Source organism: Camelus bactrianus, chromosome 30, assembly GCF_048773025.1.
Source record: "Camelus bactrianus isolate YW-2024 breed Bactrian camel chromosome 30, ASM4877302v1, whole genome shotgun sequence".
Classification (NCBI taxonomy): domain Eukaryota; kingdom Metazoa; phylum Chordata; class Mammalia; order Artiodactyla; family Camelidae; genus Camelus; species Camelus bactrianus.
In genome coordinates, this window is record NC_133568.1 from 14,668,372 (window position 1) to 14,693,616 (window position 25,245).

At 39.6% G+C, this 25,245-nt stretch overlaps 1 protein-coding gene and 1 non-coding gene across 2 annotated transcripts in view; one reads left to right on the forward strand and one right to left on the reverse strand.

Annotated features, from left to right (window-relative positions):
• Nucleotides 1–25,245, forward strand: part of RAB27B (RAB27B, member RAS oncogene family) — a 161,002-nt gene that overhangs the window by 41,656 nt on the left and 94,101 nt on the right. The window lies entirely within an intron of this gene.
• Nucleotides 16,241–16,314, reverse strand: TRNAA-CGC (transfer RNA alanine (anticodon CGC)). The gene has a single exon. It is a non-coding gene; the product is annotated as a tRNA-Ala (tRNA).

Genomic DNA, 25,245 nt, shown 5'->3' on the forward strand with positions numbered 1-25,245 from the left:
GAGAGAGGCTGAGGGGATCGTGTGAATAATCTTGCTGAATTGTGGCCTTTAAGGCGAGTGAGAAGGAAGCCGTTGGGGGAGGCAGAGCAAAGGAGAGACAGGAGCTGTCCAGTGACGTCCCTCTCTGAGGGCAAAGGAGCAGAGGTGGAAGCAGTGAGACCATTCCCGGGGCTGTCACAGTCCTCCAGACAAGAGACACTGGTGGCTGAAACCAGTGGTCAGAGGAGTAGTGCTGACATAGATGATGTCCATTGAGCATCTCTCAAGGGAATGTGGGCCATGCAGGCAGCGTGCCTGAGTCTGTGTTCTTAACCACGTACTGCTGCTCTTAAAGTAAAACAGCGACTGAGTGTTAAAGTGGATTGACTTCATTCACCTGAAGGTTTCTGAGCCATGGCCACATCTCTTAGCAGCTCTTGTTGGACCCCCTGCGGGAAGATTACCACTTACGGATTTTTAATATTCCTTTCACTTTCCCTACCTCGTTTCAGGACGAGGCTTTTAGTTGTTTATTTCTATTCCAAAATGTGATAAAGAAACAATGAAACAGTTTTTTTTTTCCTGTAAGATTTGGACTAAGTTGATAACACTAGAATTGTGAGGTCCAGACCATAGGTGACCTTGCATCTTATCACTCATGATCCCAGCCTATTAACTTGTTTCTTTTTATTGGAGGACTGAGAGAGGTATCAGGACCAGGGCTACCTGAGGAAGAATAATACTTCAAACCAGTTATTGGAAGTATTTGGTCAGTTTACAAACATTTATTGAGCTATGGCAGTGAGTTGGCCACCATGCTTGGCCAAGATAGATACAAAGATGGGTATTACAGTCTGGTTGGTGAAACAGCACATAGTCTTCAGCTGTATAGAAGCATGATGCACAAGCCCCAGGAGACATATGTGCAGGATACTGTGAGAGGGTAGAGAGGGAGGTTTTTCATCGCAGGTGGGAGAGGAGTGTCAGGAGATGTTGATGTATGAGACGAAGCTTGGAAGAAAGTTGCTAGGTGGACAGGGAAGTCCGTTGACTAGTTTGTTTTTGTCTGAGAAGAGTGAAATTAGTAGGTGCTCATTCTAAAAAAAGAAATAGTCCTCAAGTGAGGAAAAACTTGAATAAAGATTATGCCAGTGTTATCAGACAGCAAGAGTATCTTGCTTAGGTCCCGGGTATGATGTAAGACTCTTATTTGTCAGTTAGATGGGATGAACACTGGGAGGTTGACTTGGCTTCTGGATGCAAGATTATTATTAGATACAACTGCTATTGGGATGCTCTGTGGTGAGACCTGATTCCTCAGGGACGTTACTAATTTTTGAAGACCTGTTTTGACGTTTTCGCATAGGTCATAACTTTAACCTGTGAAAATATTCCTAAATTTTTGCAAGGAGGTTTAAAATAAATTTGAACTTCTTTTATACATATCAAAGGAGATGGTAGGTACAGGAGTCTTAAATTTAATGCTTCTTGTATAATTAACACTTTTAATTTTTGAAGGCATTCAGGCTTGCAATTAAGACAGAGAAGACTGGAATAAATCAAACTTCAGTGTAAACCTTGGCTTTATCTTCTACCCGCCATCCTTGTTTACTTTAATTAGTCTTTGCTTTGTCATCTGAGAAAGTGGGAGAATAACAGTGCCTTTCATCAAAGGTGAAAGTGAAATTAGTATAAGTGAAATACTTGGCAGAATGGCTGGCGTATATGAAGCGCTTAATGCATCATAGTTATTATTATACTCAATTCATGATTCACTTTTTGTACACTAGCATTCCCACAATACTTTTGCTTCAAGTAACTTGCTAAACCAAGCTTTATCAGAGAATCTTGGCTTGGAGGACATGAGAAGAAAAACTTCCTAATAGCGAAGAGAAACAGTACAGAGATTTAATGTTTACCTATAAGTCAAATAAAAATCAGTCTCTTCTTGAGCTGACTGCTTCTCAGATCTCCACGTAGCTGAGAAGGGCGCACTTGCCTCAGAGCGTCTTGCACCATTCTGCTGGGCCGGGCCAAGGCAGAATTTACATATTTGCCTTTGGCTTTTCCTAACCTGCTCTCCGTTTCATAGTGCCTCCCTCCCAACAATCTTAAATCCTCTCCAGCCTTAAGCTACTTCTGAATTGTCTCTGTTTTTACTTATAACAAGGGACTACGTCCTGTAGAATTTTGTTCTCTTCCCTCCTGATGATCAGAATTTGCCAGCCCAATGTCTCACCTTCTTCATATTACCTTCTAAACAAATACATATTAATATAATAGTGGTTGTTAATATCTATGGGTCATTCCTTCCAGGTGACAAGGTTAAAACTAACAAAAACCTTTTAATACGTAGACTTTTGTTTTGAACTTAAATATGGATTTAAATAAGATAAAACCTGGGTAAGGTCAAAACCAATTTGTCATAGATGTGAATTACAAAGTAAGAAAGATAGCCAGTGGTGGACAAATGACCACATTCTGAAGTGATGATTCAGTCTGAAGAATGTGGGACGATTTTAAAAATCTGAATGGTAGTTCTTGGCATTTCAGTGTATGCGCATGTGTGGGTGCATGTGTGTGCACACATTTAAATTCTCTTTTTGTTTCCCATACCTTGCCTACCATATAATTATGATGTTCCAAAATAGGCATGGATTTCAGAGGCAGTGTTAGTCATTAGATTGTGAAATTAGAATTTCCAGCTCGAGTATTTTATATTGTCTTTATTAAGACTTTCTCAGTGGTTGATCCTATCCTATTTACAGTTATAATGTTATATCACATCCACAAAATCATCTGAGTCCTCATAAAGATTAACGTATTTCCTGGGAGGACCACTCTGAAGGGTAAGCCTTTAGTAAGCCTTTTCTAGAAAGAGGCTGCAGTGACCGGTGTGGGAGCTCAGTGAGCTCGATTCTCCCAGGACCTCACAGCAATTCCCAGCTCTGCGCCTTAACACGTGTCAGGATTCACTGTGCAGCATGTTACAAGTAATTTCTTGTACGTAAAAGTTTCTAAATGAAATGCCTAAATGTAAGTGGATTGAAGGCTTTCCCTAAAATAATGTGGTTCTCTTGGCTGGGGAGGAAAGGAGCTGTAGTCACAGACATTTTATATGTGGCTTAAAACAGATGTCCCCAAACTCTAGCATGGCCCTGAATCCTCTGGGGAGACTGGAAACATTCAGATTCCTGGGCCCTACCTCCAAGAAATATGACGTAATAGGTCTGAGTTGAGGTACAAATCTGCATCTTTAACAAATATCCCAGGTGATTCTGACACAGGTGGGTAGAGATCACACGTTCACAAGGAGCCGCTGGACTTCACAAGAGGCAGGCGATCTCAAACAGAGCTCATGACTTTCTTCCAGTCTCAGCGCCTTGTCCTGACTTCCAGTCTAAGTCTTGCTGGTATATTGTCAGTCACAAGCGATTTGGTTCACAGACCCTGATGTCTTATGACAGGTGCTGACAGCTGCCAGTTCCTAAAGTGAGCCACCCTCCTCCTCAGTAGCACTAACAGAGATTGTAGATAACTTCTCTAAATTATATGTCACTGCCACTACAAATAACAGCACAGAAAATTGAAAAAAAAAATTTCATTTCTAAAAAGAACATATTATATGAAAAAAGCTACTAAATGGATGGGATAAGAGAGTCCAAAAAGGCTGAAATTATGAGCGAATTATCTAGTATAAAGAGAGATGATAGGGAAGGGAAAAAAGCAAAATTTTCCTAAGTATTCACAGCATTCCCCAGCAGTGCTACAAACCATGTTATTTTTGTTTTTGTTTTTTTGTCTGCAAGCTGTAACAATATTAGTTATATATTTTTGCTACAAATTAATACTTATTAATTATGCTCTTTGCTTTGGGCTTTTAAAAATATCTACTGTCTTAAAATACCTGCTGACAAGCTTTTTAAAATGCCGACTATTCTGGAATCCCTAATCGTTGATGTTTGAGACTTTTGCATCAGTTAGCTGTCAACAACATGGTGCCTTGAGCTGAAAAGATAGGTGACTGATGCTTCATTTGTATACGGTGGAAGGTCCATCTCTCCTTACTAGCCTCTTTTCCTCGTATGTCTCTGTCCATTCACACCTGTAAGGGAACTGTTTCTTTCAGCTATCAGTGAAATTGATGATCTCTTTCAGAATCTTATAATGATTCAATTCTGGAATATAGTAAGACAAATATTCTATTTATAATCAGATATGTGAAGGTGGTAACTATCTCTTAAGTCTCCAGGAATCTTTAACTGTTTCATTTGTTTGTATAGAGAAGTGAAGGATAATATTACACATTTTACTTGAATTTTTAATGTTTACAGTTTTCAAGTTGTGCTGAACCATTATATAGAAATTGAACCTTCCTTTCCTTTTTTTCACTTGTCATTGATAGAGCACCTATTTATGGGAAGACAGTATAGTTACCACTGAAGAATCAAAGGTAAATACAATACAGTCTTTGATAGCAGTCCTGGCATTAACAGTCTAGTTGAGAAGAGAGAGGAGGGGCACAGTAACTGCTATGGAAGATAACTCTCATGGAAGAAGGGTATCCTGAGTGCCGTGGAGATATTCATGATTCACAGTGGTTGAGTACCAGACTCTATTTGTTGAGGATGCCGAGTACCGTCACTGAATTTGAGAAATTCACATTAGAGAGGAGGATAGTGATTAATTTGAATGATAGAGAATTGCACAGAATATCATGAAAGCAGAGTAGAACCTGGGGGGCAGTAGGGGACAAAGTACAGTTTCCTGGAAGAGGTATAACAGAAATAAGTCTTAAGTGATGGGCAGGAGTTAGCCAAACAAAAGGTAGAGAGCCAAAGGCACAGGTTACAAAGCAGGTTGGAGGGAGAGTGTGAACATTTATTGTTTCTAGAGAACTGAGTCCTAGACAGAGGCTGACGGGAGTTGTGAGTGGAGAGAAAGACATGGGCCACTCCACATAGGGACCCTTGGCTGGCTGAAGAGGTAGGACTTTATCCAGTCCTGGGGAGACACTAAAAGTTAAGAGGGCAATGAAACAATCAGGTTTAATTTTATACTCGGGCAGCTGCATAGCTGATGGGTTTAAGGAACGACAATACTAGAAGCCTGGGCTTTGAATTGGTGGTACTTGTGAGACATGCTAACTTAACTAGGGCAGTGCAGTGTTGAAGAGGATGCGAGCAGAGAACCATAGAGGAAGTCAAATTGGAAACAGTGGTTGATTGATATGAGAAGTAATTATGAAGGAAAAAATCAAGAATGACACCCAGGGTTCTAGTTTGGATGAGTATGTGGATGGTGATGCCACTGATTGAGAATTTGGGGGGAGAAATACTCTTGAAGTGGAAGACGATCAGTTTGGTTTTGGGCATGTTGAGTTTGAGGGGCCTATGTCATTCTTGGGGAAGCAGCCACAGGTAATCATTTGAACATGAAAGGGAATCTGAGCCGGTGGTACAGATTTGGAGCTCCCCAGACTATAGGGGTAGTTGGAAAAATCTGAGTTCAGTTTTGGGCACAGTGAATTCCAGGAGCCATTGGAATGTGGCCATGCCGGTCCAGAGTGCAGAAGTGAGGTTGAGGGAGATGTGTTTTGAAACTAGTAGCATATATGTTAACTGTATTTCTTTCGGATCACACAAAATATGATTAATGAGATGGTTACATCTACCCAGGTGCTGGAAGGAAGGTGTAAAAGATGAAGGGAAATGAACAAAGCATAGAAAAAAAAAGATCCATGAAAACTGAGAATCACATCTGTTAGGTTGTGAAAAAAGTAATTGGCAAAGTGACACAATCATTAGTGAAAATGCTGAGCTGGGAAAATAGTTCCTGGAATCATAATTTCTCTGGTTGTCCCTTTGGTGGGACTGCCGTGTAACTAGAGGGGTTTTGTAATCCATCTGGCTCACATTCTAGGACCCAAATTGTGAGATTAGGATGAGGACACGATTCTTCCAATCAAAGAAGTTGTTATTGCTTGCAACCTTTTAGTTTAGCACCTCATAACATACCATTGTATATTTTTCTGTACTTGATTCATGTGTAAATTGAGGCAGGGGAACACAGAGGGTAGTCCACTTCTTTTTTGTTAAGTTTTTTTTTTATTGAAATATAGTTGATTTACAATGTTGAATTAGTTTCAGGTGTACAGCAAAGTGATTCACTTGTATGTATATATATGTGTATATATGTGTATGTGTGTATATATATATCTATATATCTTCTTTTTCTGATTCTTTTTCACTATAGGTTATTATAAGGTATTAAATATAGTTCCCTGTGCCATACAGTAGGTCCATGTTGTTTATCTCTTTTATATACAGCAGTGTGTGTATGTTAATCCCAAACTCTTATTAATTTATTCATCCCACCCACCCCTTCCCCCTTTGGTAACCATAGTTTGTTTTCTATGTCTATGAGTCTATTTCTGGTTTGTAAATAAGTTCATTTGTATAATTATTTTTGGATTTTAAATACAAGTGGTATCATATGATATTTGTCTTTCTTTGACTTACTTCACTTAATATGATAATCGCCGGGTCTATCCACGTTGCTGCAAGTGGCATTATTTCATTCTTTTTTATGACTGAGTAACTAACTGTAACCTTAAGCCATGAGCCTTGATTCATTCAGGCTTAATAGCAACTCTCAGCCCGGACTTCCCATTGGAATCATCCGGGGAGCTTTTATTAAACAGGATGCATTGACCCACTCCCCCAGAGATTATGACTTAATTGCTGTGGGGTGGGGCCCAGGCATTCATATGTTTTAAAAGTACCCTAGGTGATTCTCATGTGCAGGCAAGCTTGAGAATCACCGCTGTCGAGCAGGGAAGCATCTGCTTTGCCAAATCAGAGTAGTAGGAAGAAATCCAAGAACATAAATAATGTGTGTTGAAAGTATAATGTTATTGTAAGAGGATGCTGAGGAATGAAATAGCAAAGTCCTAAGAAAGCACCACGAAAAGATATTTGATTTTGCTTTGTCTTTTTGTTGCTTTTAACCTTAAAAGGTACCTGTGCCAGGATGAGCATTTGACTCGGGCAGCAGACACAATAGAAGTTTCTGTGCTCCTCCCAGCAGCCAGGAGGTCCATGGCAGCCTTCCTGTCTGAGCAGGCCTTTTACACGGCCCCCACCCACCCCAGCGGGATAGCTGTGCTAGCTGCATGTTTATCATTGCTTACCGTGGGGTTTCTGTGCCTTTTTCCTGTTTTCTGAACTATCCCCTTGCCTCTCCACTTTCTGTATATGTCTCCAGGCAGCGCATTCCAAGACTTGTGTTCTGTGTTGCAGGCTTGGCTACTTAATAGCTGTTTGGCCTTGGGCAAGTTATTTGAATTGCTCTAGCATCCATTTCTTCCTCTATACTCAAGTTTGTTGTGAAAGTTAAATCAGTCAATACATCTAAAGAACTTAGCACAATGCTAGATGCCTTGTAAGCTCCTGAAAGTCGGTAAACCGCAGGGCACTGCAGTGCTATTATACATTATTTGTAATTTATTTTATTGTTTACTTATTTATCCTCTCTACCGCCCAGATTTTCCCCCACAACAAAAATATTTCTATAATTGTTCATAGATGCATTTGATGTAGTGAGTGACACAAGAATTAGAAAAGTCGTATACCTGTGTAAGTTAATTTTTTGGTAATTTGTACATAGTTTATTTTGTTGCATAATTTATTTCACTTATTCACATCCAATCATTTTGCTATTTTATGAAGCACTAGGTTAATTCCCAGACCCTCAATGTCATATACACTCACGCAAATGGTGTTTAGAAGAAATATTTTATACCAGCAGATCCTACTGCTACTTAGATTGGAGCAAGGAAATGGTGCCTGTTTACAGAATGATAGCTGAATGAAACTACTCTCTTTAGATGTGTGCCTTTGTTACAAAACTGCTTTGTAAATTGCATTAGCTATATGAATATAGGTTATTGTTACTTCTCTGATTGTTATAAAGTATTGACTTTCCTGTGAAAGAAGAATGTTGGAACTGGGACATTTCCTTTACAGGGCATATTGCTCTGTTGGAAGTCTTTACATGCATTAAAAATAGCACTTAAAACTTTCACCTTAAAGAGAGTTTTTGAATCCAGAAATAGTTTCTCCATGGCATCACACTATGGTTCCTGAGAGAGTTTCTAGGATTCCTCCTCTGTGTGACAGTGTAATTCTCACAACTGCAGGTCCCATTAAATGACAAGTGGGGAGTTACCTTTTCAAGGCACTTTGGCTTTTAACCCTCCTCAGAGCTAAGGAGAGCCCCAGGAACACAGGCCAGCGGTGTGGATTGCGTGGGATCGTCTCGCGGCTGTACTTTTATTGCTCAGACACCTGGTCTGACCCCAGATCCCCATTGTTATTAACATTCAGTTTGATTTCCTGGTAGGAAAAGTCGATAATAGCAAGTGCCCCCTGTTCCATCGCGTCCATCAGAGTTCCATCAGCCAAATGAATCTGTAAGGAAGTAAACTAGACATCAGTAGGCAGTGATCATGTTTGAAACATTGCACAAGAGGATGCTGAGTATTACACGGAGAACAGATTACATTGTTATCACAATCTGTTCCTTGTCCAGAATCCTGCATGAAGTAAAAAAAAAAAAAAAAACCCCACGGAGACCTTTGTCCATTAATAATGACTCTGCTTTGATTGGCCATTTCAATAGAGATCTGGGTAGTATTATCCATTTGCAGTTTATTTGTGTTTCTATACAAAAATGAAAACATCTATCACTGAGTTATAAAGAATGATAAATGAATAATGTCTATGGAAAAAAGTATGAAATGATCATTGATCTGTCAGCTAGATAATTCTATTAAACATCACTTCTGCTACAGGCATACCTCGGAGATGCTGTGAGTTTGGTTTCAGACCACTGCAGTAAAGTGACTGTCACAATAAAATGAGCCACACGTTTTTTTGTTTCCCAGTGCATATAAAGGTTATGTTTATACTGTAGTCTAGTAAGTGTGCAACAGTATTATGTCTAAAAAACAGTGTGATACCTTAATTAAAATTTTTTCCTTGCTAAAAAATGCTAACCATCATCTGAGTCACAGTAGTAACATCAAAGATCACAGATCACCACAACAAATATAATAATGAAAAAGTTTGAAATATTGCAAGAATTACCGAAATGTGACAAGAGATAGAAGCAATCTAGAACTGGTGTTGTTCGGAGGAAACCTACTCTCCTCCATTCTGGGCTGGGCGTATTTATGCATCTCGACAAGGCGAGCCCCACGCCAAACTGTGATGTACCTTTGTCTAGTTTACTTTAGGACTTTGCCAGATATTCATGTCAAATGAATGGATGAATGAGTGAACTCATGGATAGATGAGTGGATGAAGGATGAAGGTGATGGATAAAGAAATAAATTACTAAGTACAGAAACTTTTTTTTTGCTTAAAAGAAGATGAATTTCCTGTGCCTATCATTTTAATCTTTAGCAAGTTATTTCATTATTTGTCAATAAACTTTCATGCTTAAATATGAGTAAACAGTTTTTAGGGTAATCCTCACTGAGACAGTTGACCAGATCTATCCCATGTGATGCGTGAGTGGTAAGGGCTTCAGACAGGGTGGTCCCTGCTGTGGTCACTAGAGGTCAGGATAGAGCCAGGAACCAGGTGGGCGGAGGGTGGTTGTACGCACAGCAGCAAACCTGCAGGGGAGACCTGGCCCAGCCAGCAGTCCGAATTCCAGAGCAGGAGTGAGCCGAGTCTCAGTTGGGAACCTTACACAGGTATCCACACAGGAAGTATGAGCAGAACGGGAAGCAGACAGATCACAGATATTAAAAGGACACCAGAGTCAGAGCAGAACAGGGATCCTCGTAGATACCCGAGCCATTATCAAGTAAAGTCAGAACCAAAATTTGGAGATAAAATTAGACCTTCTGGGGGGACAGGAAAGGAGCCAGTGCTCTAGCAGCATCTGAGTGGGTTCTAACCACTATTACATATCTGTTGGATATCATTAAAAAAACTATTTCTTATAACATTTGCAATTAGTCATACCTTTTGACTTTAATTTTTCATCTTAACTTGAGAGACAAGGGTGGGTGGCATAGTAGTCAAAAAATAGTATGAAATTCAGTCTACTTTTTCCTGAGAAAGTTGTGGATTATCTAAATTTATCATTCACAATGTATTTTGTTATGTGTACAGTGAATCCCTGTGTGTGCTCACCAAAAGCTAAATATGAATAATTAGTATAAATTGGAGCAGAGACAATATAATTTATCTCTAAGGAAGAGTATTCTGACAGAATGGAGACTGAAAAGCGTTATTTATTTATTTATTTGTTTTGGTAAATATTTAAGAACAACATAGTTATGGTTGAAATTATCTTGGTTAAAGTGGAAAATAATGGGTTTTATGGGGCCTGTGTTTGTAATATTTGAGGGGCTCCTCTTTGACTTGATTGCAAATAAATTAATTATGAATAAAATTATGTATGGAAGCAAATAATTGTTTGAAATGACAAAAACAAGAAAAATTACAAATTTGTCTAAGAACTGAAAAATATGGGAAACATCTAGAAATATTTTTATTAATTAATTGTTTGATATACTTCTGCAATACCTTATTTTTCTACGGGTGTTTTGGCTACGTGTTCTTCATATGATAAAGATTTGTAGGATCATTTTTTATAGATAGGATAGAAAGTTAATTCAGTCTCTCTGTTAGCGTAATTGATCAGAATCTGTGTGTGCAGGTTGCATGTGTATATATGTGTGTTTAACTTATTGATTACGTAGGATAGATTTTTTTCAGTCTCACGCCATTTTTGGTAGCATAATACACATTTATAGAATTGTAGTCAAATTTGGTAACCCTTTATCCAGTTTCTCTTATATATGTGCTGCAGGTCTTTAAAACATTCCAGGTTTCCTTGCGCAGGGTCTGAGCTTAAGTCCTGTTTAAGTTGTTGACGTTCGTTTACTAGTTTGTCATCAATGTCCTTGCTGTAATGACGTATTTAAGTTTTGTGCTAGACTTGTTGTCATCATATTTTGTGGGAAATCAAGAAATTTAACTTCTTTCCAGTGTGCACAGATTCACTCCTCTTCATTAATTGAAATATCAAACTATGAAAGAGGATTGATTCGTTACTTCTCTTTAAAACAAATTTCCTTCTTCTAATAAATTACTGCTTTTGATAGATAATTTTCATAAGATGTTTCTGTTGCAGTCCCTTCTTGACACTGGATTGGTTTCATCACTGATCATTATCACTTTTGTTTAATCTTCAGTTAATTTTTTAATCTGAATTTTCTCTCAGATCTTTAATACATGCTGTTAAAGAGATAAATGAAGCTACTTTTCATGTATACTAAGGCAGGAGTTTGTAAATATTCAGACTGTCAAAATTATGGTTAGAATGGTGATTTTCAGCTCAACATTCCCTTAGCCAGGTACCTGAAATTCTCATGGCCACTGACAGACTGATGTTTGATATGAGAGGAAATATGACAGAGGAAAAGTCAGAATGGAAATGAATAGTGTTCTTAAATTAACCAATGCAGTTAAAATATCCTGTTTTTGTAAATTTAGCAAAAATATATGACGTTTTGATTATCCCACACAAGTAGAGAGGCCTGAAATTTGTGCCTCTTCGGCTTTGTGGCAAATCTTCTTACGGATGACCCTTAACATTTGCACATATAATTGTCTGCTTACGCAAGTATGAAATATGACCCAGTCATTTACAATATAATCTGCATGGCAACAAGTAATGCACAAAAAGTCATAATTTCCAGTTAACAAAGACATGATCCTCTGAAGTTTTTTTTGCAAGTAATTACCTCTGTATTAGGACTTGTAAATACATGTAAATAGGTACTTGTTTACAAGTATTAGTAGTTTTAAATACTTGTAAATAGGAAATAGGGAAAAACAGTAAGATACTCGAAAACCAGTGAGATAAAAGTTGTGTACACCACACTGATGTAATTACAGAATGACACAGGGCTGCTTGCAAATACCAGCAGCTGACTTCAGCTCGGTATTTTTTCAGTGGAAGGAAGCCATACTATAATGAATGTAGTAAAATGTTTAACAGTGCTTTTTTTTTATTGGCTTCCAGTCCATTTACAATGTTGTGTTAATTTCTGGTGTACAAAATAATACTTTATTATTAATAAAGATATTTCTAACTAAGAAAAAAAAGAACAAAACTCTGAAGAACTTTGAGCGTGATGGTGCCCTCCTCAGGTAGGCGGGCAGAGCCTGAAGGCAGTCAAGAAGACACCGTGTTTAGAGAGACACTGAGTGGCTTAAACTGGAGCCCTGGTTCTCTTATGGATGGAGGAGAAAGTATGAGAGTTCGATTGAATGCCAGTTTTAGAAAGTGGGAGACTCCTCCTTAGATAACAAGTAACAGGAGACCATGTTGAGTCAGCGGGAAAGGTCCATGGAGAGGCATTTGTTAACTAAGGGGCATGCTTGGTCTTTATTTTGTACTGAATATCAAGGAATTTGCTTGAGAACCTGACATCACAATGAGGGCAATTTATAGTATTTCATTTCCTTTTTTCTCCCTGCATGTCCTGTCTCCCTGAGGTCATAACTTGGAAACTAAATCAGGATTTCAGCTGAAACTGTTACCAGGGCACTCAGAAGTTCCTGTTGATTCTCATTATTTTTTTTTCCAGCTGAGCTTAACTCCTAAGACTCTTTAACATGCAAGTCTTTGCTTTCTTCTCAGATGAGTGAGATCAGTTTCCTTCCCCAAAGAGAAATATCTCCATTCAAATAGATTCAGTGAATCAGAATATAGAGTTGTTTTGGTTCTGAGGTTTGCATAAGAAATGTGATACATTTCTCCATTTTTGCCATGTGAATATATTTCCTGTCCTTAGAACAATTTATCTTTAGAGTTTTGCTCTATTTGAATTGCAACAAAATACAATCATAGATATACTTAATAAGAAACACCAAATATTAAAACTGGAAAAGGACCCTACTTCATCTGCCTACATTCAACTGTTTGTAAACCATCATTCGGGTTTATTCCATATTCACAACAGACCCAAGTAGGCAGTAACAACTGCTGGGGTGCAACATAACTTCTTCTTTTCCAAAACCAACGCTTCTCTTATTTTTAAGCAGTGAAGAAGAAAAACCTGTAAGTCAAAAATCCTATGTGTCAAAACATCCCACTGGCCCAATTAAAAATAGATCTAATGGGACCACTTCTCACCACATCCACTGTTACCAGCTCAAGAGACGTGATCCCACAGATGCCTACCCAGAGCTTCAGAACACGGCCCAGATTCGTGGCCACCCAGAGCCTCGGAACGTGGCCTGATTTGGAATAAGGTCTTTGCAGATGTAATTAAGGTAATGGTCAAGATGAGACCCTATTGGATTAGGGTGGGTCCTAAATCCAGTGAAAGTGTTCATATAAGAGACAAAAAAGAAGCCACAGAAACAGAGAAGAAGGAAGTGTGAAGATGGAGGTAGACATTGGAGCAAAGCATCTATAAGCCAGTGCATCTGCAAGGGCTGCCAAGGATTGCCAACAACCACCAGAGGCTAAGAGAGAGGCAGTGGGATGGTCTCTTGCTCAGAGTCTCCAGAAGGAGCCAATCCTGCCCACACCTGGATTTTAGACTTCTGATGAAGTTCTGTTGTTTAAGCCACACAGTTAGCGAAAATTAGTTGTGGCTGCCCAGGGAAACTATTACATTCCCTTACAGTCTAACCTTACTTCCTTCTCCTCTCCACTTACTCTGCTTCAGTCACAGTAGCCTCTTTGCTGCTCCTTAAACAACCAAAGCATACTCCCTCCTGAGACTTCCCACTGGGGCATAGTCTTCTGTCAGAGATGTGCATGGCTCGTCCAGTCATCTCCTTGGATGCTCTACTCACAGGTTACTTCCTTCCCAAGGTCTTCCCTGATCATCTTATTTAAAATTGCCTGTCTCCCTCCTCCCCTTGCCCACTCCGTGTTCTTCTTCCCTGCTTTATGAGTCTTTCTAGTATATGTCACTCTTTGACAAGTATTTTATTCCCATATTATATGGCTCCTTCCTCTAGTCTGTAGGCTATGTGGGTGGGGATCTGAACTGTTTCTGCACACACGCGTGCCCACACCGTATGCCCTGCAACATGTGTCACAGCATACCCAGGCAGGGAGGAATAAATACGTACGCTAAAGAAAGTTACTTTCCTTCACATTTTTTTCCTACTTAATTAACTCATCCATCCATCAAATATTTATGGAGTCTCTAAGCTCAGTGCTTTGATGAATATTTTGATCCATAAAACTTGGTCCTTGCCCTCAGGGAACGTAAAACTTAAAAGGGTAAATAATACATACAAAAATGTAAGTGAGGGTAATGGGAAGTCTCTGAAGTGAAAGTACCATGGTTCATATACTGTGTGTGATGTTATTTAGGCATTTAGAATATTTCAGTGACTTGATAGTCTTATGGATGATGCTTTTTGAACAGTCACAATACAGATCAGTGAGTGACACAAAACACAAAAGTGCCCGTCCAAAGAGGCCAGGAAGGGAGAGGTCATTTCAGGCAAAGGCATTCAGGAAAGGCATCCTGGGGAGACGGAATCTGAGCCAAGCTATGAAGGTATGCGGGATTTTGGTTGGTGGAGATGATCAGAATGTAAGGCAAGGACAGCAAATGATACTATACCATGCTGCATATTAATGTGCTGATTTGGCAAATGTGCAGTTCCCTCCAGCTTCAGTGGGAAAGAAGCCTGGAAAAGTAGGCGGTGGACTGAAATATCCTCTGTGCTATTTGATTTCTCTAATTCTGTTTGATGGAGAGAGAAATGGGTACGAGGAGTCTCCGTTATTCAAGTATATTTGAAAACCTTTGACTCAGGCTTTTCCCCTTAAATCCTTATGCATCATTTGCTTCCTTTCCCTTGGCCCCACATATTAAGTACTAAACCTCCATACTCAGTCCAGGACTGCCGCACGAGTCTGGTCCTAGTAGAAACTGGCAAACTGGATGAATGAGAAAGATTGATTGAGACTGTTTTTCACTCTTGGTTTGCCTGAAAGGAAATAGTGTTGACAAGGGATAAAGCTCCCAAGTCCTCACCCCCTGGTTGTGGCGTTGGTCACCTCTAATGAAGCCATCCCTCTTCCGCAGCCTTAACTTCCGAAACGTTGCACCTTCTCATTCGCGCATTCTTCTTGGTCCCTCAGCCATGCCCTGATTTGCATGTAGTGGGCACTCACGAGACAGTAGTTATTTGGTTTATATTTAACTCGCCTTGTTTATTGATTCCTCTTAGCTTTCCCTCGGTGTAAGCCCTTCACCCTGTGCGTATTGTCTTCCCGTTCCCCTGATGGAGGACACAGACCGGGCACATACCAGGCACCTCATTAAAGCTCATCAAACTGAACTCAGTCCTCAGGGAACCAGTACTGCTTTCACTATTCCATCATGTGTGTTTGGGGAGATTTCAAACCTCTATCTCTGACCAGACAGTGTCTCTCAATCCTAAATCTCCTGATACGGAATGCTGTAAAAGATGTTGGATATAAAATCGGGAGACAGGGGTTAACGTTTTGGCTACGCTCCCTGCTGAGTATGTGTGTTTAGAGCAAAACCTGGTATTTCTGCCACACACTTTTCTCACCTGAAAAGAAGAGGTGATAGTAATCATATCCATACCTCACTTGGAAAATGAGCCGAGAGGGCTGGGTGTGTTTTGGAGTAGTTGTGCTTTCCAAGGTCACCATTGAGGTGACTGACTATCTCCCCTTGGGTATTTGCCATCATACCTCAACATTCAATCCCTCTTCAAAGTCTGTTCTTCTTTGGAGTTTTCCTTTGTCTGTTAATGACACTCCCTTAAATTTAAAGTTGGCTGCTTTTTTTTTTTTAAACCATCCCTTTTCTTTTCTTTTTATTTAGTTGCTCTTTGGGCTTATTGATTCTTTCTTCAAAATGCATTTCAGATATGTCCACTCCAGGCTAGACATTTGTCCTTAACGTCTACCTTTGTCTTCTAATGGATGTCTACAATTTGTGACATGCCACTACCCCAGAGCACTTCAAACATCACCAACCAGATTTGTTTTCAGAAAAGACTGTTGGGTCATCTTACTTTCCAAGCAGAAACCCCCCAGCTGTTCTCCATTGTACTTTTTATCCATTCATATCTTCTTTTCACTAACTGAAGTCTTTTATTAATTATTTATTTTTTAATTTTGGGGGGAGGTAATTAGGTTCTTATTTATTTACTTATTATTTTAATGGAGATACAGGGGATTGAACCCAAGACCTCATGCATGCGAAGCAAGCACTCTACCAACTGAGCTATACCCTCCCCGCTAACTAACATCTTTTAAACGCCCCTTTCATACCCAGGCTACGTGCAAGATGCTAAGGGTGAATAAGAAAAGACCTGCAACTTCAGGAAGACTCTTGAATTTTCATCAGAATAAAGATTTTAAAATTCAGCACCTATCCTGCCCCTTTAATCTTAATTTCCTTTCCCCGCCAGCACAATGCCCACCCCAGCCCCACTCCAAGCAACCTAGATTCTTCACTTTTCCATGACTAAAACATTACATTCAATTTGATTTCAAGATACTGTTTATGCTGCTTCTCAGCCCAGAATGTCCTTGATTTGTTAAGCAAACATGTATTGATCAAGGCACTTTTTTTTGTGTGTGTGTGCAAGACAAAATCCTTCCTGCATATACTTCAGGGTCTAATTTAAATGTGCTTTGTCCCAGTTGAACTCAAGTTGAAAATCCTAATGGCTTCATCTGTGCCTGATGGGGATGCTGGACGCTGAATTATTCACTGCCTTATGATTTTGCTTACTTGTGTGTGTGTGTCTTGACTGTACATCATGAAATTATAAACTCAAAAGTTCTAGTCTTATTAACTTCCTACATCTCTTTCTCCCTCTCATCTCCCTACACCTACCACCTCTGTATAATGAGCTGCCTACAGGAAACACTTTGCAGATATTTTTCGATAAGATGAAGAATTGAAGGATGAGATGCTGGCCCACATTCCATTGCTCACTGTGATAAGGCAACTTACTAAGGTTTGTTCTATAAAAGATTAGTTCTGTTAAAAAATGATGTTTAAGCGCACACACACACACACACGAGCTTCCATATTCAAATATCTTTGAGAAATAATGGGTTCAATGAAATTAGGCTAGTTTATTTACAGCAAGGCTTCTCAAATCCTTTAATATGCTAGAAGACATTAAGTTCTTCTAGAAGGAACTATAATTTGTTTAAATACAAAACAAATGTTTTTGTTGTGGCACATTTTTATTATTAGTGCTCAATAGTCACACCTCTGGAATTGCCAATTTTAGACTCAGTAAACCTACAAATTTCTGGAGTTCAGTTGTAGACTTGTAATAGCTGCATGAAGGAACACATGGCTTTATTCCATTTCATTACTTTATCATCTTCATGGTAAACCCTTCAGAAATTAGCAAAAGCAGCAAATAATAATAAAAAACAAATACAAAGCGAAGCAACATTGGAACATTACAAATGGGGATATTATTGGAGAGTGAAAGGGCAATGATGGCCCTGTAAATTTACCACATGCAGGTCGTTTAGCTGATTGAGTGAATACCGTCAGGTATGGACAGAGAGCACCAGATTTAGATTCAGGAGAACTGGGTTCCATTCTTGGCTTTACCCACAACTGCCCTACGATTTGAGCAGGTAATTTAATGTGTCTAGTTTTTTTTTTTTCTGTTTATAAAATGAAGGGATTAGATTGAATTAGTGCTAAAATATATCTCTGGTCTAAGGGTTTATGTTTTTGTAGTGAAGTTTTTTACATTTTAGTTGTGTCTTACCTCTGCGTACAAATCCTTGAAATGTTTGTCAAGACATTGACACAGGACGTGGAATGCTAGAAAGCTCTAATGAGGGATGTGCAGGTGACTGGCTTATTTACGTTTAATATCCCCTCTGGTAGATCGCTGGTTCCCCAGAGATGATAAACTCAGCTTGTTAGTTTTGAAATGTCATTTCAGTTACTCGTTCTAAAGTAAAGAAGCAATGCCTGCTGAGGGAATTTTTAATGTGAATCACAGAGCTAAATCATCACGAATGCATCGTAATGTGACTTCCTTAATGGCTTCTTTAGAAGGTTGCTACTGGTTCATTTTTGGCTCTTCTTTTAATTGTGCCAAATGCCAAGAATGTAGGCATTTGGCCACAGCTGACAAGGAACTTTTGAAGACCGTCCAATTTGCGTAGTTTGTGAATGAATACAAATTTGGACTCTAGACTCAAACAGAGAAGGTGGGAAAACTTCAGTCTAGCACAAAGATTTTTCCCATCCTGGAGGCCAAAGATTCTTTCTTCTTTTATCCTGCACTTTTAACATATTGCTTAAAGGAAATGAAACACTAAACCACTTTCTCCGTTTCCTCTCTGCGATGTTTGCTCTAATACTCCCCAAGCAGGTTCTCGCGTGGGTAAATAATCTGGAAGGGCAAATGGCTGCACACACAACCGAGGCTTACCCAGTGGCTCACGCTGATGTGCAGTAAGCAGTGTTGACTTTTCAGAAGTCGCCCCGCTGTTCTAACTGCATGATTAGAGGTCACGTGATAGTTCTCTGGGAAGATAATGGCTGTGAGGACGTTTGGTTACAGCAGCTATTTGACTCCCTGTATTTTGGAGAGAACCACCAGTGTGGGTGACTGATTAATGGTCTTTAAAACAAGATACAACTAAAAATAGCATAGGTAGGAACTGTTTGTATCAAGGTGTTCACAAACACAATTAGGCAATCATTGTACTTTTGTGTTTTAGATAATGACCCTGAATTCTATGAACCCAGTGAGTGTTGTTTATCTTCCATTTTTATCTTATTTAATGTACACTCATTTCATTCCATTTGGTCAGTCCTCAACCAGCTGAAGTCAGACGTGAGTTCTTTCGCCTGCTTCCTACAGTTCACCAGAGAGCACACAAAATAACCGCAAGCGCCACCCTCTGCAGGCAGAATGTTGCTTTTACTGTTTGATTGAGCTTTACCTATTGTGTGGAACGCAGCAAGCTCAGCCTTATCTCCAGTGAGGTAATCAGATTGTAAGGAAATGTTTAACCCCGTAACAGTAACCTAGAGTCATTTCAGGGAGTTCCTGTTTTGAGGGAGCCAGTGGGAAGAGTAAATGATGATCAGGGGTATAATGATAAATAACAGACAGTCCTTCCTTCCAAGAATTCCAGGCCAGTAGAGACACGGAGAAGGAACACAGGCGAGTAACAATCCCAGTGTTGCCCAGTAGGAGCCAGAGCAGAGCAAAGACAAGGCAGGTGCATAGGGACTGGACTGACACCCTGGACGAGGTGAAACTTGCACTCACATTGAGGGATGAGTAGAAATTCATCAGTAGTTAAAGAGGAACTCTTTATAGCAGCAAGTCCAAAGAAAAGACAGGGTGAGAGAACGGCGTATGTTACAGGAATTTCCCTGAGGCCAAAGCGTGAGGGTGTCTGTGGAAACGCAGAGCTATGAGGCTGGAGTAAAAGGTGAGGATCATGTAGGGAAGAGCCTTGAGTGACAAACAGTTTTTAAACTGAAATAAATTATTGCCTGAAGCCAATAAAGAACCACTGAGAACTTTTAAATTCTCTTTCCTACACTCAGAGTCTACACTAATGTCATACATGCTAAAAGTGAACACATGCAGGCCTCCTGTGTGTGGTTTCACCTTTTACTCTCGTCTCCTGGTTTCTCATCACCAGACTACCCGTTCAGGGTCGTCAGCGTTTAACGGTCTAGTCTAGCCTTCACACTTTCCTCAACAGTTCATGTAATTGCGTACAGTTAGATAGCAACACACAGACACACATAGATGGCGTCGTCATTGTTTAAAAAGAAGGCACTCATGTTTCTGCATCTTGCTTTTCTCACTTAATGTCTCTTGGAAATTCCTCCAAATCAACTTACATTTTTAAGGCTTCATAAAATGTGAATGTGTCATATTTTCCATTTTTATTTAATAATTCACCTATTCATCTATTTATATGTTTTTTTCTTTGCCTCCAGTTTATATATATATGCATATATATATATATATACACACGCATACATGTAAATACATATTTTTAAAAACTTGTGTTTATATTTCTAGGGTAAAGACTTAATTTTCATAAATTGCTGGATTATTTTCTCAGGAGGCTGTAACAATACACATTTCTGCCAGCAACATATGCGAACACCTTTTATTCCACAACTTTTCCAGTACTGAGTGGTATACTGTTCTTTTCTGTTTCGGACAGTCCATTGGGCGTCAGATGCCATCTCATGATGACACTAGAGCATCTTTTCTCGTATTTCTTCACAATTTGAATTTGAGCTTTTGGGGATAGCTTTTTTCCTATTCTTCGCCCATTAAAATTTTTTTTTTCATATTAATTTTTTGAGGACTCTTTCTCTATCCTCTGCAATAGTAATATTTACTCCAAATCTATTGTTCATCTAGTGAGTTTTAATAATAGTATATTTTGCCATACAAAAAATTTACCTTCTATATGGTATCTTTTTGTTTGTAACATTGGGGTTTCTGGTTGTGGTTAAGAGGGTCTTCCTCCCTCCTATGTTGTACATGTATTTACTGAGATATTCTTTCATAATTTTATGGTTTTATTTATTATAATTAAGTTTTTAATTCATGTGGCATCTATTTTTGTATATACTGTATGTCAGGGGTCCAGTTTCTATTCCTTATAGTTAAATAACCCATTGGGCCACACTATTTATTAAGTAAACTACCCCCCCCATTGTGTTAAAATACAACCTTTATCATATACTAAATTCTTCTATATTCTGGGATCTGTTTCTGGAATCTCGGTTCTGTTTCATTGGTTGATTTCTCTGTTCCTATGCAGTACCATGTGTTTTAATAGCAGCCTTATGGTACTTTCTGCTATCTGTAGAAAGGGCAAGACTTATCCCTTCTTTAATTTTCTTTTTCAAAATTTTCTCGAGCACTTATCATTCCGTATAAATGTTAGCATCATTTGATCCTATTCAGAAAATCTTACTGGGTTTCTAATTAAAATTAAATTAAATTTATATATTAATTTTGGGAGCAAAGACACTAATTTTCCTCATTTAGGTTCTGTCTCTTGTTAAACTGAGGAATCTTCAGTAGTGTCTAGACATCATCAGATACGTGTTTTAAAGGATCGGCGCAGAATCAGAATGGAGGGTGGATGAGCACAGTGAGACTGGATGCAGAAGAGCATCCAGAGGAGTCCAGGCTAAGGCGGTGACAGTCCAGGGGGGCCAACAGGGGACTGAAAAGAGAGTTGATTTGTAGATAAAGATCAACATTAATTTTAAATGGAACCAATTTAGAAATGAAAGGGAACATCGGAGTACTTAATGACGTAGAATCTTGGCTGGCTCAGGACTGTATTCATGTGTGTGCCACTCATAAAGAGAAGTCAGAGTGAGGTAAACATTTCCAAGAGTAGAGAGACTCTGAGCTTGATATTGGCCATATTTCATTTTTAAAGTGCCCAATAGTACCTGTGAATTTGGAGTTGAAGTGAGAGATCTGGGTTAGAAGTAGAAAGGGAGTATCACAGGGTGAAGGTCACAGCTGAGGAGTGTGTGCGCGCGTGTGTGTGTGTGTGTAGAGGGTGAGATTGCCCGAGAGGACCGTGCAAAATAAGATAGTACGTTGAAGGAACTCTCCCACTCTCTCTGTAAAACATCACATTTGATTCATGTTTGGCAAACTGACAAAGGATGTTTCTACTTGTAAAGAAGCCAGGCTGAGGAAAAATCTTCACTCAGTTTCCCCAAAATAGTTAGAAGGATGGACAAAAACCTAGGCAACTTTGGACACTGTGATCTGAAGACTGCTGTCAAGAATAAATATTTGTTGTATTTGTGGTGTTGGGAAAGTCTAGTCACTAATTTGGTCAATAAAGAGAAAAAATATATCATCCATAAAGGCTCACTTAGTTTCTTTAACACACGTGCAAACCCACACAAATGCACTGGATTACTTAAAATCTCCTCTTCAATTTCTTTGTGTTGCTTTTGCTTTTTGATGAGCTGTCATGTTTATTTCTAATGATGAATTTCTTTAGAGAATGTGTCTCTTCACTTCCAGTGATAATATTATCAGTATAGTCACATAGAGGTCCTGGATGGGGACTACTTTGTTAAATGACATTTGGCAGCTGGCTGATGAGGTCTAGCCAATTGCCATGCCAGATACTTAGTAACAGAATGTATTACGGGTTGGATGCCAATGGTTCTTGGACCATTTCCTCTCTGTGCTTACGTGCTCTGGACCCAGGGGGTGAGTAACAAAGTGGCACGCTTTGTTCATCTGTGAATAACAGCGCGTGCAAATGAAGCCTGGGAATTACAGCTCTCCTTCCTTTGCTGGAGGAAGGAGAATGTTTTGGTGGCTCATCCTTAATTCTGCACTGGCCTCTAGGCTTCTCCTTATTTCCCTGCAGCAGTTTGATTCAAAATGTGTGAGATCTTTCATTTTAAAAGTTGTATGCACCCAAACTTCAAGTTGGCATCAAGTATGAGAATAAGAGATGTTCTGTGTTGAACTAGTTACACTGAATTAGGACAGTTAAAATCCTTACCCTAAACCTAGTTCTCTTTTATTAATTACTGTAAAGTAATACTTGATGTATTTTATACTCAATTAGTTGCATGTTCAGTAAGCCATGCTTCGTATTCATCCACTTACTTGACAAGGTGTATTGGGGATGTATAATATGCTTATTATACTTAGACTGTGTATAGGCACCAAGCTGGATGTTGTCCCATCCTAACATGCTTTACTACATTCGATTCTTGCTGCTTTCTTTTGTTCACTCATTTCTTTGTACAGTCTTCTTTTGTTGTCAGGAAGAATTTAACCAGTTTTTTTCATAATTTAATTCCATATTCTTTTCATGTATTTTGTGCTTGATTTTTTATATGCCATTTCCAATCCAGTATATTTGCAGAATTTAAAAAAAGGCAGGTGGACCAGTTGTCATGCCTGTATTTCCTTCTTTCTTCACCAGTCATTTCTGGTTCACTTGGCAAAGATCATCTCACATTTTGTCTTGAATTTCATTGAGCAGTTATTGGCTTTGAAATACAATTTTCTAAAACACAAAAGAAAATGAATGTTTTTCTTCATTCAGACAGTTAAAGGGGTAAATATTTTCCTGTTCCTAAGGCCAGGATTCAGCGTAGTAATATTCATCTTCTTTAAGGCTGCTCCTGGGTGGACCTCCTACGCAGAAACTCCGCATCCATGCAGGCTACCTTAGGGACGTGCCTGAAGGAGCAGAGGAGGTGACTGCATGGAGGGTGGATACGACTTGGGCCTGATTCTACCCAAGAATGTGGAGGCTTCACAGTGGAAAAGGAAGGGGGTATCGCCATGGCGGTGAGCCCCAGTGCCGTTCTGTACAAGTAGGGGCTCAGTGTGGAGGCGTCTGCTCTGTTGCTGTGGCTATTGTTTAATTATTCCTTTCCAGCAGGCTACTCTGGTCCAATTGACCTTCTCTTCTAAGCACTTAGCTCTGTCAGGCACTGTCTCAGGTGTTGCACATACACATGAGTAAGGACGATTTCTTACATGAGAATGCACACTCTGGCAGAAGATGATAAAGATACATAAAGTAGCAGGATATATGCTACTTCCTAAGGCCAGGAAGTGTCAATTAATTTAACTTTTGAGTAGTAGGAAATAGACCTGTTTTTTTCCCTCACATATTATTGCCTTCTAATGGTAAAGAGATGTCTTTCAAGAAGCTGTGTGTGAAGAACACGCATGGTATCTCTGCTTTACTCTCAGCCAACGCTCTGCTCCCCACTGCCCCCCCCAAAAGTGAGTGCTATCAGAAGGAAATCGTAGGTTATCATTCAGAAATAATTATAATCCTGAAAGGCTAATTCTCATGCTGGGAAATTTCCCTAAAGAAGTTGCTAAGTTAATAGAGAACTTCTGCTGAGCATCTATAACCTGTGACTCGCTCAGAGCTAAGCACTTTTTATGTATTATCTCATTAATCCTCCCAACAACTCCGCAAGGGAGGTACCATTATTATTTCCTTTAACGGATGAGAAAGCACCGAGACCCAGTGAGGTGAACTGGGTCGGCTGACTAAGGCTAGGTGGATTTTGAGGCATGGAACCAAAACTGAATACAGGACGTTTGACAGACTTCTGAGATCTGACAGAACTGCACTAGTCCCATGGGCTCACCCTTGGTAATAACGTGAGCTACCGATCCCCAACTCCTTGCTTATTCCAGAGAGCCTGCAAAGCTTCGCATCACTCCATTGCACTCATTTCTCGTTACAACTTGGAGAAGTTGAGACTGTTCATTTCTATTCTCATTTCCATTTTACAGTGAAGAAACACTGTTTCATAAGTGCTCAAGATCCTAAAATAGCGTGTTCTTCGTGCCATTCTTTACCCTCATGTCCTGCTTTTTTTCCCCCTAGAACTTACTTCCATCTGACAGGTTTGTATTCATTTGTAAATCCCATCATCAAAGGCTTCTTGTGTCTTGTTCATTGCTGCATCCCCAGAGCCTAGCTCTGTGTCTTAGAAACGCTATATGCACAGCAAACGTCTGCTCAGAGGTTGGATGGATAAACACAGAAGGGGCCTGTGTGCTTCTGGGGGCTGCCAGTCATGGCTCTTGCATCCTGGGAGGAACCTGGCCTCTGTCCTTTGCTTTCTCAGAGGGTCTGGCCCTAGAGTGGGCAGAAAAGCTTCTCACCCAGGCTCGGCTTGGAAATGCATCTGCTATTTTCCTTTTGCACGGCCCCCACCTTGAGGAGGCCATGATCAGATTGTCAGCATGAAGCGTCTCAAAAATTGTGTAGAGCCCAGAAGCAATGTCTGGCACATCCCCCAGCTCCCATTAGCTAAATGATGGAACGTAGCAGTTGCACTTCAGACCTTTTTCTTGAGGCTGGAATTGATGCCAATTTGACAATATTTCATCCATTACACTTCCAGAGAACAGGCTGAGTTTCTTGGCCTAATTTTTATCCCATTGGCATGATACTGCCAAGGAAAAAATTCTAAGGATTTGTCCCCCCAGACCTGCCGCCTCAGGCAATAATGTGGTCCTTTCAGCATCCAGAAACTCTTCCCATCTTTTTCAGCTGCCAAGCTCTGTCTCCTAGCCTTCAGGATGGCACTACTGTATGTGGACCACGTAGAGTCTGACCCCAGAATAACTGTTCTGGTGAGTTGAATCTAACTTG